Below are 20,516 nucleotides of genomic sequence, written 5' to 3'. Positions count from 1 at the left end.
TATTGTCAGCGTTCTAGGGATTGACACAGGTAGTTTGAGGAACATGGGCCGATTTGCAAGGAGCATTTAGACTCTGCTGACTGTGGTTCCACAATAGCTTTCACGGTGCCCTGGGTCAGAAGCCAGCAAAGGGAGTTGCCGTCTTCCAGCTGACTTCGAGGTCCTGGTCCTGATCTGTTCCCTCCTCCCGTCATCATCCATACCTGCCGCAGCAGGAACATTATAAAAGGCTTCCTGTCTGAGTCAGGGCTTCGCTGAATTCAAGGTTCTCTATTTCGGGAGCCGTGAGTCTGCACCTGTTTTCCTGACTGGGCACCTTGGTTTCATTCACTGCATGGTCCCGTTCACTTTTTAACATAGCTTTATTGAGGTTTAATTGATATACAAAACCCAGCATATGTTTAATGAATGCAGTCTGAGGAGGGATTCTGGTGCTGTATCTGCCTCTGACTAGGTGCCGACTTTTTCATTCTCTGCTCTTTGTCAGCCTCGAGACATTGTGTTTTTCCTGGTTTGGGACAGCTTAACCTTTGACTTCCTCAACTTCTTTCTCCCCATTTTCAGTCTTAGACTGAGTTCTACTCATCTTTGGCTATGCCCTAGCTTCCCAACCCACTGCTGTTCTAGCCTGATTGTAGCTCTTCCTGGACATGATCAGATGCTGCAGGTTTCAAGTGAACAGCATCTCAACCAAGTGCACTGTCATCTCCTAGTACCTGGAATAGTTACGGCTCTTCTCTGATGACAACTTACAGTGAAGGTGTGAATTAGAATTTCAGGAAACTACACGCTGATTTATTCAACAAGTATTTCATGAATGGACAGTGTGCTAAGTGCTATGTTCATTATTAAGAATAGCACGTTGGATAAAGAGAGCTCCCCATTCTTCAGGAACACCTTATACTGGGCTTGTTATAGCACGTAAGTGCTTCATTTCTCTCCACCCAATTTACTAAAACTCTTGTGATATTGTATTGCTTTACCTCCACTTGTGTTATTTGACCCTCATTTTTCCTTTTTCCTTTTATACGGAACTGAGGACTCTGCCACGTCTCACATTTTGAAGAATGCCTACCCTCTGACCTTTCCAGTCACTCCTAAAAATGCATTCAAGGTTAAGAAAAGCATCTTAAACTCAGATTTAAGTATGGGGGTGTAAGGGTGGTAAATCACACACAAAAAGCACTTGACAAAGCAATTTATCACTTAATTTTTAAAGACATATATATTTCCAAGTGAATTTAATTTGCATATTTCTGGCTCATTTCCATTCCATTATCATAAGCTCTTTTTAAAGAGTTGCTACATTTTTACATTTTCAAAGGATGCATTTGTGTCATCTACGACTTCCTAACCTTTGCCTTCTGGAATTTGACTATCAGAAAATTTTTCCTTTCACTGAGATGGAACATTCAGCCATCTTCTGGATTTGTAAGGAAGGGGAGAAAGTCAACTCCTGTTGGTTTTCTCATCTGTATGAAAAGCCACACTATTGCTTTTGACCTTTGGTTCTAGGATTTTCGTTAAAATTCTGGCATCATTTCAGTACCATCTCTGAGTACACTGATCAAACTATGAAAATAAAAACCATCCTAGAAGCTTGGTTGGTTAGGCTATAATGGACGGTCTAGTGGCAACATTGAGGTACTCCTTCTACATCATTTTATAACATGTCTATTGATTCATCCCAACATCATCCTCTTACTAATAATGAACATTGTTGCTGACTTGGGTTTTAGAAGCAGTCTGTTAAAACTCATGTCCTATTACACTTTGCATAAACAATGTCCCTGTTGAAATAGTTAAGTGTCATAAGCTACATTTAATTCCAAGATGGCATTTTAAAACAACTGGACTGAGCTTTTTGAGGAAGGATACCATGGTGAATTGAGTTATCCCAGTGCCTGGCACAAAGAAGGTGCTCAATCTTTTTTTCTTTTTTTTTTTTTTCCACCGGAGTCAATAGACAAATGCTAGCCAGTGTTAACTTCCTTGAATGTTTACTGTGTGTTAGGTATTCTGCTAAGCTCTGCAGATGGACTATCTCATTTAATGTTTCCCAAATCCTCCATGATATAATTATTATCTTCAGTTTGCCAATGGAAAAACTGAAGTGCAGAAAACATTGCTCAAGAAATATGTGTGCGTGTGTGTATATATACATACACACATACACATACATACGCACACACACACATATGTGTTTAGAATGATGGATGTTTAGAAAGAAGTCAACCTTGGGTTCTGCGTAAAATAGTGACCAAGAGTCAAGAGCTTGTGAATTTCATTTCTTTTCTGTCTGTTTAACAAAATACCCTTCGGTTAATCATCTTACTGCTTCGTGCTTCAGTCTTCATCAGCAAGCTGAGCGTTGAACTAGAAAGAAAAATCCTTTGGCCTGTGACCTTCCAGGACTGCTGGTTCCAAGAACGAGTGCACAACCGAAGGGGTCTGAAGGCGGGCAGGCCTCGGGGTTGGGTGCTGGGCCACGGCTGAGGACCGAGCCCAGAGCCGGGTCTGTTCTCCCTGTGGGCCTTGATGCTGCGTGTGGCTCGTCAGCTGCTGCGTATTTTCCCTGCTCCATCTTTTCTTATCAGAGGCAGAAGGCATAAAGGACTCCATCTGGGATTGCTTGTTTAGATACAGCATGGTGTTAACAAGCTTTTCTCTCTTCTTACTCTTTCTTATTTATTGCTGGTTGCAAGGAGCAGGGATGCACAAGGCCAAATGCGGTCGTTGCCCAGGCTCTGTTCTTCATTGTGAACTTGGTGGCCAAAGGGTGTGGGAGGTGCAAGCTGTGAGTCAGCTAGATGGCAGGGAAGTCACTTGGGGGCCAGGAGTGGGCACTCTGCTCCACAGCACCTGGCAGAGTTCTGAGAGGAAGTGAGTTTGAACTGGGAAAGAAAATGTAGGAGATCTGGGGGACATCTTCTCTGAGAGTACCAACAGGAGATCCCTGTCTCTTGGAATCTGGAGACTGATGAAAGCAGGGCACTTTTTAACCCTGTGAAGAAAGTTTGTATTTACAGTATAGCACAGTATTAAAAGCCTGAGTTCAGAGTCAAACAGGATTTGAAGCCAAGTTCCTCCTCTTGTTAGCTAGCTAGTCCTGGCTGCCATGATCACAACCCCCCCCCCCCCCCGAGATTCCCTCTACCCAGCCTAGGCGCCCACCACACCTGCTGTGAATGTGGGCTGCCAACCGTGGTCACAACCACCTCGTGCTTCAGACCACTGCCCTTGGCAAAAATGCAAAGACTTCTGAGAGCCAAAGGCTGGCTGTCAGCCTGGCACAGAAGACCTCTTCTTGCCTCAAGGTGGGACCAAATCTATGGTGCTCTTTGTGCTTCAGAGCTCTCTGGGGGATCAGAGTGAAGGTAGACTCTGGCTGAGGCCCCAGTCTTCCCCTAAGTAAGTGACTGCTTCTGGCTCAGCTTCTAGGGAAACCGACCTGTGACATTGGGTGAATTTGGGAAGAGCCTCTCTGCTTCTGCCTCTCATCTGCTAAAATGAAATGGCTACTCTCACTGACCTTGTAAGTCTGTTATAGACATTAAGTGTTCTCACAGGGCTGAGCACCACATCTGGCACATAGTGTAGCTATCTTACCAGCACTATTTGCTGAATTACTTGCTACATGGATTGGGGATGCTGAGAAGCGATGCTTTCTCAAACATTCAGAAATACCAGAGAGAAGAGTTCCACCTCCTCGGCCTGGAATGAGCGTATTTGGTATTTGAACATCCTGGTGTCTAATCAGACTAAACAACATTCAACAGTCAAACGGAGGAACAGCCTAAGCCAATCACAGGGAAGATCTTGAGCTCCCAGGGCCCCGCCTCACGCCACGAAGTGTCGCATCTGTGGGTTGTGTGTTGCTCTGTGTGCCTACTAGCTGCTGGCAGTCGTCTGCATTTGTGCCATGGAAAACACTGCTTTCCTCAGACAGGAAAAAATGTATGTGTATATATATATGTATGTCTCCATACTGCTAGGGTCTAAATTAAGAAATGTAAAAGCCAATTCATGTGAGCCAGCAGGCAGAACCGACAGCAGTGCCGGCGATGAGAAGAGCAGGCGTCCCAGACGCCGGGCCTCTCGCGGTGCCTCCCCCCTCGCGCCTGGGGGTCCCTTCCAAACTGAACATCGCAAACCGCGTGGCACCTCGGAGCAGATGTTCACCCAGAACGCAATGAACTGAGTGAGGGTCACAGAAATAAGGGGACTTTTAAAGTGTCGCTAGACCAGTTGAGGAAACACAGCCTCGAAAACAGGCCTGAGCATGCCAATCCAGAGACCCATAAAGACGGATTCCGGGGCTGATGGCAAGTTGGTGACTCCCGCCGACTCGTTCCCGTCTGCTACTGCTGCTGCTGCTGCTGCCTCACCTGGGGCCCTTGCCTTCTGGGCAGGAGGAATGGCAACACTGAGTGATTTATCCAGTTACACACACACGCACACACACACACACAAACACACACACACACACACACACACACACACACAGAATCAACCTTGGGCTCATCAATGTTGAAAAGTCAGAGCTGGTCATTCCCAACGTGCTACTGTTCCCCAGAGATGAGTCTCCAACCCCCGGGGGATTCTGCTGACCTATTAAAACGTTCTGTGTCCCGCTAGGCCCTCGGCTTCCTCAGGACAGGAGAGCCGACCTCCGGGCCTGGCGCCCAGCGCGGAGGAAGCGCCCAGCGGACACCGGGCTTGAGCGGCTTTACCAAGCCGACTACCGCCTCCGGAGGGGCCCGCGTGGACACGCACCGCAGCAGCTGCAAGGGAGCCACCGCGCCTGCCGGCCCCGTCCCCCGATCAGCACGGCCGGCCGGCCACCCCGACCCCGAGGGGAGTCTGCCCCCGTTTCCCGGGGCGGCCACAGCAAATCGTCACCGACTGGCTGGCTGGGAACAGCAGGGGTGTGTTCCCTCACAGTTCTGGCGGCCGGAGGCCTGAAAGCTAGGTGTTGGCAGGGTTGATTTCTCCCGCAGGCTCTGAGGAGAGCCTGCTCCTGCCGTTCCCTTGGTCTCTGGGCGCTCACACCCCCTGGCCTATAGATGCAGACCTCTGGTCTCTGCCACAGTCTTCACGTGGCCTGCCTTCTGTGCAGCTTAGCCCCGTTCCTTCTCTTGTAGAAGGACGTGTGTATTGGATTCAGGGCCCACCCCAACCAGGACCGTCTCATCTCGACATCCCTCACAACTACATCTGCAAAGAACTTTCTCCCTACGAGGTCATAGTCACAGGTTGTGGGGGGCTCTTGAAGGGCTACCATTCAACTCAGTACAGGGTCCCAAGATTTCCAAGTAAATTACTAGGTGTGGCAGTTGCTTAATAAACCACATACCAAATATCCAGAATCAGGCAAGCACGGCTGTGGGGTCAAATGGGACTCGGAATACATGAGTCACTAAGCCATGTGAAAGGATTGAAGTCCAGCCAGTAGATCCTCCCCTTCTCACCCGGGGCTACAGCCAATCCAGTTTGTTAGCCAGATCATCCAGCCTTTCATCACTTCTGTTCCTTCTCATGGCCAACTTATTTCAATTGCAAGAAGGCGGGCATTTGGGAAGATGTCACCTGAGGCTTTATTTTACTCTTTGAATTAGAAGAATTCCTAATTCTGTGGCTTATGCTCCTCCCCTACCCCATTCTCTGATATTCTGAGCACATCTTTCTTTTCATCTTTTTTGTCCTGTTGAAGCTACTTACTATCTTTTAGGATTCGGCAGAAATGAGGCCTCCATCCTTACCTGTAACTTGCCCTCTCTTAATCTCAGTCTGTTTTAAGTGCTCACTGGAAGGCCTGTTAAGGAGACACTGGTTCCTTCTCACATGGAAACAGAATTTCACAAGAGAGCCCCGGTGAGAAACAAAACGTACACTGCTCTCCTTTTGTTAGCACATGCCCCTTATCAAGGATAGATACTCTGCAACAAAAAATAATGTGTCTGAGAAATCCCATTAAGTTTCTTTTCAGGATTCAGTTTTTGGAAGCTTCTGTGTGATTTGGATCTGAGAGGAAAATCATTCTTCTTTCATGAAACCTATCTGCTTATTCATCCAGAGGGCACGGATGGGCAAAACAAGCAAAGAAAATTGCAAATCGAAGCCTGAGACCAGGTTGGACCCCTTTTCCTTTGCTACAAATTTAACATGTTCCATGAGAGCTGAACCAACCAGAAAAAAATCTTTGGGGAAATTCTGGAGACCAGGTTTTTTTTCCCAGAGGATCGCTGTCACCACTTGCTCAAGGTTTTATCACCTTAGAAACTCTGCCAGGATCAGACACACCCAGGTCTGAGCTGATGGGCTGTCCTCGCCTTCCCACTTGTCGTGAGCAAACTTGATCATACTGGTATCTTAACCCTAAACTTCTCTCTCCCTCACTCACTACCTTGAGTCTGCTGGATAAAAGACACAAACTCGATTTTCTTCTCTATCCAACCGGACCGATTATTGCATCATCTCAGAGATACCATCTTCCTGTGGGATGTTAAGGAGAGAGTTCCTTGGTCTTTGCTTTCAAATGCTGATTGAATCAAATCTTTGTCCTCTCTGTGATGTTTCCTCTCTAGCAAATTCCCAAGACCACTGTTTTTTTGTTTTGTTCTGTTTTGTTTTTTAGCCAAGGGGCATTTTGCATCTTATATTCTACACGTCTATAAATTTCTACCTTTGAACTGAGCAATGTACCCTAGCAAATGATTCACAAAATAAAACTGAGATTGCTGTTTAAACCATCTTTTTAGCTAAGCATCGATTTTTCTCCTTTAAACAACTGTCCAGAGCCAAGGAGAGTGGCAGAATAGAATTCTTTCATAAATCAATTTCCCCTGTATTGTGTTATTTTCTTGACAATTTGGACTCAGAGTCGCTTCTGAGATGATCGGTTCCACGTATTTTCAGACAGTAACCCCTCGTGTTATAAGAATACCACAAGAAAAAGCAAAAAGCAAAAAAAAAAAAAAGAAGAAGAAAAAAAATGAAAGAAAGAAAAAGTTTATACACAGAGTGATTCTGTTTCTTTACATCAGTGCATTTGATCACGAATGAAATCTGGAAGGGCCCACGAGTGTACGTTTCCTCAGGGCACCTGAGAGTAAGAGGAGAATGAATTTATTTTCTTGGTTTTCCCTAATCCTTCTGCCGCCTGTGTTCATTAGATACAAAGGCTGTTAAACACGACGCAGCCTGAGCAGATCTGAGACTCGCAGAGATGGGCTTCCTTTGGCCCATCCAGAAGGCTCTTTCAGAAATGTGTTTTGAGCCCTTTGACAAACTCTGGCCATCATAAACTCCTGCTGCTTTCCCTCCCTTTCCTCCCCCTCAGTCATCTCTCCCCTCTACGCCCTCTCTCTTACAGCGAGTTCCCTGTTTTTAGCTGAGTCACAGCAGCTGGCTGGCACCTCCAGGGTCGTACTGTACGTAACACAGAATCCTCTCTGTTGGCTACCATGGTGCTTCAAAGAGGGGCTGTGGCAGCCACTGCAAAGCATCCTGGGTCCTCCAGCCAAGCCCTTCTTTGATGCCCTGAAGCCAGCGGCTGGCAGGAGCCTGGGGCAGCTCAGGGATCCAGAGTTCCCGGCTAACATGGCTTCGCTGAATCCCAGGGCTCCTGCTGCCTCTGAGATGCCGTTCAGAGGCGAGCCCTTAAGAAATTCAGAACAAAATCCAGGCGGACAGAAGCAGAGTCATATGGCCTCTCCAAGCCAATGGCTGCCAGGAAAGAGTATTAAACCTGCCAGAGCCTTGGCAAAAGGCCTTGAGCCCTGCCAGCGGGTGAATCGTGGGATGGGAGGGCTGGTCACATTCTCCTTTTCCAGTCAACTGGATTGTGCCCGGGCACAGAAGAGCGCATATGGAAGCAGAAAGCCACAATATATCACTTTCTCTCCTGAAAAGAAATGCTGGCCTGTTTAAGTAAAAATAGACCTTAACCAGGTGGAACAATCCAGATTTTCATGGGTAAAAACACAATCTTCTGGCTTTCAGACACTTAAAACGGGACCACTCCTCACTTCCAAAAAATCTGTCTGGAGGCGGAATACTTTAAAACCTGTAGATCCTATAGCCCTCAGGCTGATTTATTTGTTCTTTTTTCCCCCCACTCCTCTTCATATGATTGATTCCTATCTGATTCTTGTCCTAAGAAATGGTTTTCTTTAACAAAGAATTTATAAACCAAACATTACGCTGGCGATACTGTTGCTGACAATGACTACCAAAGCTTACCTTGTTCTTGATGCAGCTTGGTGAGAGAGAATTTGTAGAAGATTGTGGACATTTCTGAAACGTGTGTTTTTTTTGGCTTTTTTTCCCCACACATATCCTTTAGCTTCAGAGTAAACATAAATGAAGAAGTAATTGATCCTGCATGGCAAATTTTAAATCACTAAGAAGCCCCGAGTCACATTCAAGGCATGACTTGGAAGGAAAATTAAAATGACTTCTACAAATGCTAAGCGATTTATATAAATGAATTTTAAAAAGATAAAATGAGATGAGGGGAGCAGCTGCTCTTTGTAGCTTTATGGAGACATTAATATAAACTTATAAAGCCAGATTATTTACCATCATAACCTGTGGTATATACAGACACAAATGAAAGCAAATACCAAAATCACAGAAAAGAAACACATCATCTCAAAATATTTACATTTTTTTCAATTAAAGACGCTCAGTGAAATGCAAGAGACAGGATATTTCACCTCAAAAGCCAGACTTTTTATTTTGAATGCTTCTCTTCAACTGTCAATGCCAAAGAAAGCGAGACTAAAGCAAAAGCATCACTTAGAAGATGGAGAATGGTGAAGGAAAAAGTGACATAAACCCCTTGAATGAACCCCTGAGGAGTTGTTAGTAATTGCTTTTCTGAGAAGTCACCACCACAATATGTGACGGAACAGGTTCATCTTGAATTCAACGTGTTTGAATGTTTTTATTCCTGGGTAAGTCATTTTTAATAAACAAAATAAATTATCATTGATTTGCTAGAAGCCAGGTGATTCATCAGTGTAACAGGTGTAAATATTTTAGAGAAGGCAACCAGCCTGTACTTATTTTAAAATTCTGAACTCTTTTTCATTCCTTATAACAAAATCTATATTCCTTTTTTTTTTTTGCAATCAGAAAGAACCTGATGGTTTAGAGATGGGATTGAAATGAGAAAAAATTCCCCACGATTCTCCTGCAAAGAATGTCACCTGTTGAGAAACAAAATGGCAAACTACACACAGAGAAAGAAATAAATGTCTACTAGAGAAACAACTGTAACATGAGCCACAATGAAAGAAGATGACGTAGAAAACAATAGTTGTTGTTGGAAGGAGACAAAGAGGAATGAGCTGCTTGACTACCAGGCAATGAATTGCTTAACGTGAGTTTATGGTGTAGGCGGGAAATCCGAACGATTAGTCTAGAAATGTCAGAGGAATAGAGGTCACCAAGAACTCCTGCTAGAGTGTTAGATGCATAGCAGTTACTCAATAAACGCTTTATGATTTAAAGACAGGCCTGCTCCTGACATTTGAAGAGCCTGGAACAAGAATACAGATGGCCGCCCACTTGCCATGGATCTAAACATTGAAAAGTTTCAAGTTAAGAAATGGCTAAAATAAAACATGTTCTATCCACAAACATACTTCTCAGTATCCAGAAGGCTGGGTTTGAATGTAGGATTCTTGGAAGCCTTGGAGATTTATGGTTCAACATGAAGAACTGGTCTGGCCTATGGCGCTGGCTCACCCATTCCTGTCCTACCCACTCTCCTGTCACTCTTAGCTTCCTCTCACACCAGGAAGGGCCTTGTGCCTGGGCATATAGACACTCCATCCCCTAAGTCCAATGCCTGAAAAGCCCACAGCAAAAAGCGGCCCGTGGCCAACCCATTGGCCTTGACGTATTTATACTACAGTAAGTTCTCCCTTAGAAAGACCCAGGGAAGAGGCCCACTCAATGGCTCTTTGAAGCAGGGAGTTTCAGCCAGAATGTCGTCTAGAAGTGGGAGCAAGGGCTCCAGGAAGGCATGTCCTCTTTGATCCACTGTGTGGGAAGAAGGAAAGCTGGAGACGGGGTCCAGGGCTGAAGTCTCTCATATCCAGGACTAAGGGCAGCACTAAAGTCACCTATTTTACAATCTACAAAGTAAATAAGGCACAGAGACTCAAAAACAAAACAAAATCACCCACTCTAATTCAGACATACAATAGGTATACAAAATACAGTGCATGTAAAACATGGCTTCAAGTGGGATGAATTCCAGTGTTAGAGTCTGTGATTTAATTGCTATTATAATGATTATTTTACTTTAAGAACAAGAGAAATACAATTGATTTTGGATATTGATCTTCTGCAAAGTCGCTAAACTTTTTTTTAATAGTTCTAGTAGTCTTTTTTTTTTTTTGCTCTATTCCTTAAGGATTTTCTACATAGACAATCATGTCTTCTGAGAATAAAGACAATTTTACTTCTTTTCTGTTTGTCTTATATCACTGGCTAGAACTTCTGATACAGTGTTGAACAGAGGTTTTCCTGATTTTCAGGAGAAAGCATTCAGTCTTTCACCACTTAGGATGATGTTAGCTGTAGGATTTTTGGTGATACCCTTAATCAAGTCAAGGAAGTTCCCTTTCATTCCTGGTTTGCTTATTTATTTATTCCTAGTGTTTATTAGTCACGGATACTGAATTCAATCAAATGTGGGTTTTTTCTGCATCTCTTGAAATAATTATATGTTTCTTTTTCCTTTATAGTCTGTTAGTAAGGCATGATGTAAATTTCTGAATGCTGAGCCAACCTTGCATTCTTGGGGAACAAACCCATTAATGCATTATTCTTACTAGGATCAATTTAGTAAAATGTTAGAAATTTTTGCATCTATGTTCATGAGGGATATTGATCTGTAGGTTTCTGTTCTTGTAATATCATTAGTTTTGGCAGCATAATGCTGACCTCCCAGAATGCATTGGGACATCTTCCCTATTCCTTACTCGACAATGTTTGCAAGCGTTTATGTAGAATTTACATTATTTATTCCTTAAATAATTGATTGATCTGTCCAGGAAGACATTTAGTCCTGGAGTTTTGCTGTGTGTGTGTGTGCGGAGGGGAAGGTTTTGAACAATATGCTTAATATATTTAGAGTATACAGATTGTGTCTTTTGAGCAATTTGTTCATTTTGCTTAACTTGTCAAATTTATTGGCATAAAATTATTCATTATACTCTCTCATTATCCTTTTGATGTCTATATTTAGAATCATGTCCCCTCCTCTCATTCCTGATATTAGTAATTGGTATATTTTCTTATTGTTGATCAGTCTGGCTAGAACCTTACCAATGTTATTTTCCACTGCAGCTCTTGACATGAATTATACATAATGTAATTGTACAATATAAACTTCCCCTTCTGCCTCTACTTAAGGCACATAGAACTTCATTCAGTCTTTCATATATATTGCAGTAACTCCCAAAAAGCCCTTGCACATAGTCTTTCCTTTGCTCAGAATGTTTTTTCCTCCTGCTATCTGCTCAATTCCTACTCATCCTTCAGATCACAATGCAGGCATTGCTTCTCCAGTGGAAGCATTCTCTGACATCCTTAAACTGTCAAATCCCCTGTTACAGACTCTCATAACACATCTTCATAACATTTACCTCATTTCTAATGTTCATGTGTAACTATTTGATGCATATCTATTTTCCCCTCAAAACTGTAATAAGCATTAGGTCTATGTGGACTGTGTGTGTCTTTGCCTGTCATTTTATCCAATACGGTGCCTGGCACATAGTAGGTACTCATCAAATATTTGTAGAGTAGGTGAACAAATTGAGATGACTTCCGTATTTGCTTTTCATGGGAAGTTTTATTATTTCCTGTATTTTCTTTTATAGGTAATGCACCAGTAAGTAATTACAGCCTTTTTCTCGTAAAATTAAAATTTTCTATATCTCACCAAAGCAAAATTAACAAAAAGACAATGGTTCTATCAAATTGTAACAACATTCACTATTTGGAGACAACGAATTTAAGCCTTATTGTTAAATAAACTGCTGATAGGAGAATTCTGCAACCAATTAGTGCACTTAAATTGCCATTTACTCATCACAGATGCAGTAAAGCACAACTTGGCACAATCAGGCAAACAGAAACTGACTCATGAGGGATATCAGATTTCCTTGCTTCCATTTTGTTTTCATCCTTGCAGTTTGTTTGAAAACTCATAAAAACCATATGATGAGTTTTCAATAAAACTAGTGGTAGTTCCATGGTGATTTTTTGCTGCTCTGCCCCCCACCCATAGTTTGAGTTTTGACTTCAGAGCTGTGATCCTGGTATCACAAACAAACATCCCATGAAAATATTCCTGTATTGCAGCTTACATTGTGAGGTAGATGTGGAATCTGATGGCTATTTTTCATGTGGTTGTTCTATCACCTGGATTGTCAAGTCCATTTGGATGCTGATATCAAAAAATGACTTATTTGATAAGAGTAGCTGTTACTTTGATTGAAATAGTTACCAGAGAATCCCTGGATATTTTCTGTTGTTCTAAGGAAGAACACACAAATTGATTTACTTCTTCACAGTTTCTGTTGTAACTCAGAGTATGCCTCTAATGTTAGTCATTACTATTTTTCCACTTCAGATAGAGACCTATTTTATTATAATCATCCTCAAATACAGCAAATGCTCCCAAAGTTAAAAATAAAATTTGAGATCTATTGAGAGATACATAAAAAAGAGTTCCCTCCCCTTTGCTTTTGTTTCACTATCTGAAAAATCTGAGAAATAATTGCTACTTACCTTCCCAGTAGAAAAATTATGAGGATTATTAAAATAATATATGTAAATTACTTTGCTGTCAGAAGCCCTGCATACTTGTGAAATATATTACATGGCTAAAGACTCATATTAGTAGACTCTAAATTTTAGCTTAACGATCAAATAAGTAATTCCCATATACAGCTCAATGTATTGGCCCTAATTTTTCTTTTTAAGGAGACAGGTGCTGCTTTAATTAATTTGAACGGACACAGATTTTAAATTGCCACTGCGAGAAAGCATTGTTGTCTTAATGTTAACTAATATTAAACAGAGTTAAAAGCTTGTTCTCATTTCCATGGAACGTCTACCTATTTTGAACGTAGCACTTTTATTTAAGAATCCTGATCTCCTGATAGAAATGTGTCATTCTTGGTGATGTACAGTGATAATGTAAAGTGCCTGGGTTTTGGAGTCATGCATTTCAGGTTTCAAATTCCATCTTTGCTACACATTAACTGTGTGACCTAGAGTAAGTTCTTTTCTTTTTCTTTTTTTTTTTTCCTCTGTGGTGCTGTGTTCTCTCTCTGTCAAATGGGTGATAATCCCGTAAGGTTTCTTGAGGATTAGTGACCTTCATGTAAAACAGTGAGTACGAATGGGATGGTCATTGAGTGGCACTCATCATTATTACTCAGAATTGCACTATGGATGCAGTACTGTGACTTGGCATTAATATTTAAGGAAAAACCCTACACAGGCTCACCTCACTTCATTGTGCTCAGCTTTATTGTGCTTCATAGATACTGAGTTTTTTACAGATTCAAGGTTTGTGGCAACCGTGCATCAAGTTAAGTCTATCAGCACCACCTTCCCAACAGCGTTGGCTTTCTCCATGTCCCGGTGACACATTTTGGTAATTCCTGCAATACTTCAAACCCTCCACCAGCAAAAAAGATTACGACTCACTGAAGTCTCAGATGACGATTAGCATTTTTTAGCAATGAAGTACTTTAAAATTAAGGCATGTACATTGTTTTCTAGACATCATGCTATTGCACACTTAATAAATTCCAGCATAGGGTAAACATAACTTTTCTATGCACTGGGAAACAAAAAAATTCATGTACCTTGCTTTATTGCGATATTCACTTTATTGCGGTGGTCTGGAACTGAACGCACAGTATCTCGAGGTGTGCCTGTTCTTAGAGACGGTTTGCTGTGTTTGGTCACCATGTGACTTACAGGCATCATTTTACGTAATTCCCACAAAACTGTAATATTTTCATTTTATTTCCCACTTCACAGATATGAAAACTGAGGTTAAATAAAGTAATTTGCTCCAGGTGGAACTAGGATTTAAATTTAGATCTGTTGGATTTCAGAGTCTGAGCAACAAGCCTTAATTCTAAAATTGAACTGCCTCGTTTACTGTTTAAATTTCTTCTCCAATAAATGATACAGGAGACTAAGTGTGCTTGGATATCCTTTTCTTCCCCCTGTATCCAAGATTTGGGTTTTTTTTTTTTTTTTTTTTGCATCATTTTAACAGCCTTTGAAGTAGGAAGCAATTTTGTGAGTTTGGTTTAATAAGAAAATGTAGGCTATCGCTTTCAAATCTGCTTATGTGTGTATGTATTTTTCTATAATTTTGAACACTTATTACTATGTGTTATCACCAAAGCTATAGTGAGGGGCAATGGACCTGTTGCCTATATTCCAAAAATATAATTTCCCTAGGAGGTACAAAGTGATTTGCAATTTATGTAGGAAGAGTTGGAGAAATAGTTACCACCCTATTCTCCTTCTCAAAGTCTCCTCTCAAGTATTAGGACATACACATAGTTGGAGCACCTCTAATATTTATGGCCTTTTGCATGTCACCTCTCCTTCCAAAATGCTAATTTATAATTGTCAAGCACTTGACAGGTAAGAAGGCCACTGTAGTCCTATAGCCTTGCTCCTAGTTTTATTATAAATGACTGAATTGGTAAGTAGCACCGGATAGAGAAGAGGGTAATACTGCTTGGAATATTCTATGAAGAGCTCATAAATTGTATTCTACATCTCTGCTCAACACTAACAAGCTTACAGACTCACAAAGGACATGAAAGAGGGCTAAGGAAGACTGCATAGTTCTAATATTATTTTTATTTTAATTAAAGCAATACATGAGCATGTTTAAAGGATCACTTTGTTACCACAGACTTATTATTGGAAGTAATAGCCTCTGCTTTCTCTCTATTTAATCCCATTCCAGAGACACGATATAGCATTTATCTCTTCAGATGCCCCTTCTGGGAATTTATCTCTCTGTTTTTAAGTCATATACTTTAAATTATCTTAATTTATAAATTTTGGTATTTTTACTTCTTTTTGATAAATGGGGATTTAGATCCCTTAGACCAACACTTATCTTTCCTCTCACTCTTCTTACTACATTTACAGCAATATTTTAATTAACTTAATAATCGGCATTTACATTTTCATGACCACCTGAGTACCATGTGCTTCAGAGGCACATGTGGGCATTACGTTTGTATGTCTTTTGCATGGCTGTTTGTTTTGCCAGTAGTTTTAAATCACTTTTATTATTTTCTAGGTCTATTTGTCATGACTACATATTTAATCATTTTTCAAATGCACCATGATACTAAGATTTTTTTCTCATTTTTTTCTCCCTCTTTCCCACACATACTTTCGTTTTTCTGGATTCCCTCCCTTCCAGACCTGAGAGGAGAGTATTTGATCATTTTAAATAATTAACCACCTGCTTGTAAGCTATGGAACGATGGGGACAATGTCTATCTGGGTTACCTTTATATTCCCAATGTCCCGTATTGTTCTTGGCAAGTGGTACATTATACATGCAATACATATGGTGGAACGAATGAATAAATAGTGTGGATAAACACATATACTTTAAAGAAAGAGGGAGCTGAAAACCACATTAGTTATCACAAGTCCTTAAATGAACTCAGCATTGGACAATTAATCGGAAGTTATTAAAAAAGTGCACTTTCACAGTTTTCCTCTCCTCCTGATTGTTGCCAAGGAGGTTAACGGTCTTCACGGGAGGCTTTGTCCCACAGACCGGTTAAATCCAACTCTTAGTTTTATTATTTAATTAAAATTCTTTAAAGACGAACCCAAAATAGTTTTTAAGTAGCAAAATAACTCACACGGTACTTCCCATCTTCAACCCCAACTCCATCCCCCTGCCAGTCAGACATCTACCTCATTTCCAGGCTGGAGGACCACGGGAAGTAGCCCAGTGTTTGGAGCAGAGCAAACTGTCTCTCAGACTCATCCACTCCTTATCCTTTTATGCTCCTGGTCAGTGAGAACATGGGTTCTTCCAACTCTGCTCTTTCCAAAACAAGTATTTTAAACCATCTGTGGCTATAACTCTCTTATGACAATGTACACTCAAACCAACTCATAAAACACACATAAAGATTTGTCTACATCTTATTGATAAAGTGCTTGCAGCATTATCCAGAGTTAAGGTGCTGAGACAAGATTTATAGCTTGCCCTTGAGTGAGAATAGAGGAAGGAAAAGTTCAGCTGAATGCAAAATAAATTTACACGAAACTCTGACATGTGAGAGCTGATGGTGCCGCCGCCGCTGGTGCCTCGCTTACTCCTTCTGAATTGGTTTCTAACACACCTGGTACCATTCTTTTCTTTATTTACCTGTGATGGTACAAGGAAGCAGAGACACATCCTCCCCTGCTTTGAGTATAGGAGGCGGTGACGGGACTTCTGGGGAATTGCTTTACTAGCAGAGGAAGGCATTTTCTCTGAATCTGAAGTTTCAAATTCTTCTCCTAAGGCATCCTGTAATTAAACAGCTTGTGCGCTGCTTCCTAAAACATATGGGAAACCATCACTTGTTTTATTTCGGATAGGGTGCTGCTGTGGGGAGGATCTGTCAAGTCTTTGTCTAAGGCTTTAGTTATGAACAGAAATTCATTGGCAAATGTCAGGGGACAGAAGAGAAGGGTAGTCATAAAATCCAATGCAGTGCAAATGTGAGGACGTTTGACATGGTAAATATTGTCCCCTGCACATGAATTTCAAAACAACAAAGAATCCCTCAGGACAGACAAAGGAAGTGTCTTTGTTAATAAAAGAAAACTCTGAGAGGGTAGCGAATGAAACTATCTTTTGGATTGAAAATCCACCATGAGCCCGGGAAACTAAAGACACTTCCTTTGGTAACTCATCTTGACCCTGCCCTTTAGTCAATTTATTTGTCTTTGTCATATTTCCAGAGGTACATAGCAAGGGCATAAATTGAAGCTAAATCCAATTTGGAGCACAGAGGCAAATCTTAAGCTGCTGTCAGAAATAACCCTTAAAAATCCCAGATCTCCTAATAATACTCTGTATTTTAGTCTCGAGATTTCCTAACAAATGCTTAGAATGATAGTAAGCGGAACAGCAGTCTTTCACAGGAGAAACAAAAGAATGTGAAATGCCAGAACCGATGGAACTCTGAGTTATCAGTATGGACCTCCTCCTGCAATGGTTATCGTGGCCAACTGCACTGAAAGCTAGTTTACCCAAGTCAAAATGGGTACCGTTCTACCATCGCTGGCCATGAACGTTTATGGAGAGACCCCAGTGCAAACTTTCAGATCTGAAAGTAGACAAAATTCAATATTTAAATCAGTCTTTTCTAAAATTATCCATATCCCAACGTCTTCATTCTAGGTGAGAGGTAATGAGGATAAAAAGGAATTTAGAGTTAACAATTTGAAAGGATTTTAATTTTGTTATGGAAAGCTTCCCCCCCCCCAACAGAGAAGAATATATTTTCATGCATCTTCTTGTTAACGACATGATTTTCTGAAGATATGGGTGTCATTAGCCTTCAAGGCTCACCCTATTTGAGTTTCAATGATGGTCTCTTATCTCCTGAGAAATTTATCCCGCAGAGTCTCTGAACTTGTTCTTCCCTATGCCCTGGGTACTGCTTGCTCAGAATCTTTACAAGGCTCACTGCTTCCCTGCAAATTGGTAAACTTTGAGATGTTACCTTTCTTAGAGAGAGATCCCCATCCATGTTTTCCATTCCACATTGCTTTCTTTCTCCTTACAGTATTTAATTTTTTTAGAAGACTTACAATACCTGAAATCACACTAAGGATTACAAACATATGAATATTGTTACTTTAGAATTATATTGATTGCCTACTTCATGTGTTACTGTCTTCACCCATAAAATATAAGTACTTTAATGACACGGATTTTTGTTTTATTCACTGCTGCGTCTCTAGTGTACCATGTAGCATGTACTCAATAAATATTTGTTAAAAGATTTTTTGGAATGAATACATACATTATTGAACCAATAAGATAAAGCCCAAATGCTTTAGAAGGCATATAACTCTCAGCTCTAGACCTCACTATCAGCTTTTGGCCCAAGTTCCCCACATTTCTACACACATGGCCAATGTTTGGCCTTACAGAACTACTTGTCACTAATTACACTATTTCAGAAATCTCTGCCTTTGGGTACGAGGCTCACTTCTTGTGGAGAGCTACCTCTCAATTTCAAATGTCACCTCGTCTGTCAAAATATTTCCAACTCTTCTAGACTGAGGTCTCTCCTTAGATTTTCATAGCACATTATATAAATTCCCATTACGGTATTTTTCAGATTCTATATAACTTTATACTATATAACTGTCTTATGACTTTTTATGCCTAGAGCCTTGTGAAATGCCTGGCATATGGTAAATATTCTGGACAGGTTTACTGAATAGGTGAATCCCATTAACACAAGCAACAGTCTTAATTTCTACCGACAAATCATTTCATAATGGGTTTTTTCTTTTCAAATTCAATATTATGCTCTAAGGATGTTTCAGTCTTTTCTGGATTCTCCAAGCAAGGGTGAGTGGCAAAATGAGCAAAAAAGGATGTTGGTCGTGTAACCTGGAGAAGGCTGGTAATTCAATAATATTCAAATACTTGCAAGGAACAAAGCTAAACAGTCTTATTTCCCCTCAAAACAGCCTCATGAGGATAGACTCAGCTTTTTATAAGTGTGTTCTTTAGGTAAGCCTCTTAATAAAACCTGCCGCTTAGAGACTTAGGAATTGTATTTCTAAGAAAGGGTGTGGAGTCTCATTCTCTGCCAATTACTAAGGATTTACTAGACAGGTATTTTTTTAAGACGTGCAGATGAACTAAAGGATGTTTTGCCAGCGTATAAGTCTATGAAATTGACTTTCCTAAGACCAAGAAATGAGATCTACAAGAGAAAAGACTACTTAAGAGTTTATGTATCCATAAGAAACAGAAAACCATTTTTATATATGTGTTATTTTACGATGGGTAAAGGTTCACATTTTATCAATATGCTTTCCATTTGGGAATCTTTGAAAAAAAAAAAAAAAACAGTGTTAAACTTATGTTTCTGTAAAGGAGGGAAACCAGAATGAAGGGAATATTTCCATTATAGATTTAGCGGTCAGGTTGGTCCTGCACATCAAATTAAGCTGAGCAAGAAATCTTAAATGTTTTTTTAATGAATATTCTTTTAAAACCATTTTTCATCTATTATCAGGTAGCTGCGGAGTTACAGTGAACGTTAATATGACTTGATTCCTTGTGCCACAGTGAGACTGTTCTCTTATAATGGATTTACATTCTCTGGTTTCTTGCAAACCTGAGTAGCGATGACCTCGAAAAATAAAGTTGAAGCTTTCTGTCTTTGACGGTGTTATTACACTGTTATCTAATACCTTTAAATAGTAAAGATTATTGATTCCAATTTGCCCCTGTGAGTGCAGAAGAGCAAACAGCACATCCCCCTGGTAGGAAGTTTAAGGATAAGGGTTTTCTCAGCTCCCTGCTTCTGCTGATACACCAGGGAGAGCCCCTGTGCTCCCAGTGCCTGGCCACTCTACATCTTCAGAGAATGTTAGCCTCTCTCATGGCCGGTGACCATTATAAAGAATGGCTGAGAAGAACAAAGGAAAATCCATTCCTTTGCTAGTCCTTCCACTCAGCTTCCCTGAGATGTTGTTGGATTCATCTCCAGTGCATCCTCTCATGCTGAGTGGGAATGGCAATGAGAGGTCCTGGGGGCACCGCCCAGGGGACTTCAGAGAACCTGGGAGGAGGCAGAGGGAAGCATTGCTCTGTTGCATGGCTCAGAAGGACCGCACTGGCCTTCAGCCATGGCTCCCGGTGAAGAAGGAAAGACCTGGGGAGAGATGCTCACTCTGGGAAGGAGACGGAGCAGAAGATCAAAGCCCCTGAAGACTTGCTCACCCACATCTTTCCCCAACTTCAGACACACGATGGGAGTTTATTTCTGTTTCAATAGCAATGCTTTGGCTTTCAGAGAAAAGTGGCACCAAAATGTCTATTTTCAAGGAGAAGAACATGAACAAGGAAATGACAAACTTATTGAATCCCTGTTCACTTTTGAGAACAATTTAATTTTTTCAACTCTTGCTAAAGTCTAGATTATACTTTAGTCCACGTCGTGTTTAAAAAGTTTCACTCTTCTCCTCAAGTTTTCATATTTCCTTATATCTACTTGCTTAGTTTGAACACTAACCCCTCTGTTCGTCTTTACAGCTTTACAATATTTACTTCTTAATGTGTGGTTACACTTGCAAAATGGATTATAATTGGCCAAGAACAGTGCTCTGATATTTTTAAAGGAAAAGCCAACAAATGAATAGCAGGATAAGAGACAATCTTAACAGGACTCCTC

Source organism: Camelus ferus, chromosome 25, assembly GCF_009834535.1.
Source record: "Camelus ferus isolate YT-003-E chromosome 25, BCGSAC_Cfer_1.0, whole genome shotgun sequence".
NCBI classification, from domain to species: Eukaryota; Metazoa; Chordata; class Mammalia; order Artiodactyla; family Camelidae; genus Camelus; species Camelus ferus.
The sequence above is the reverse complement of the archived record's forward strand: the minus strand, read 5'-3'. Positions refer to the sequence as shown.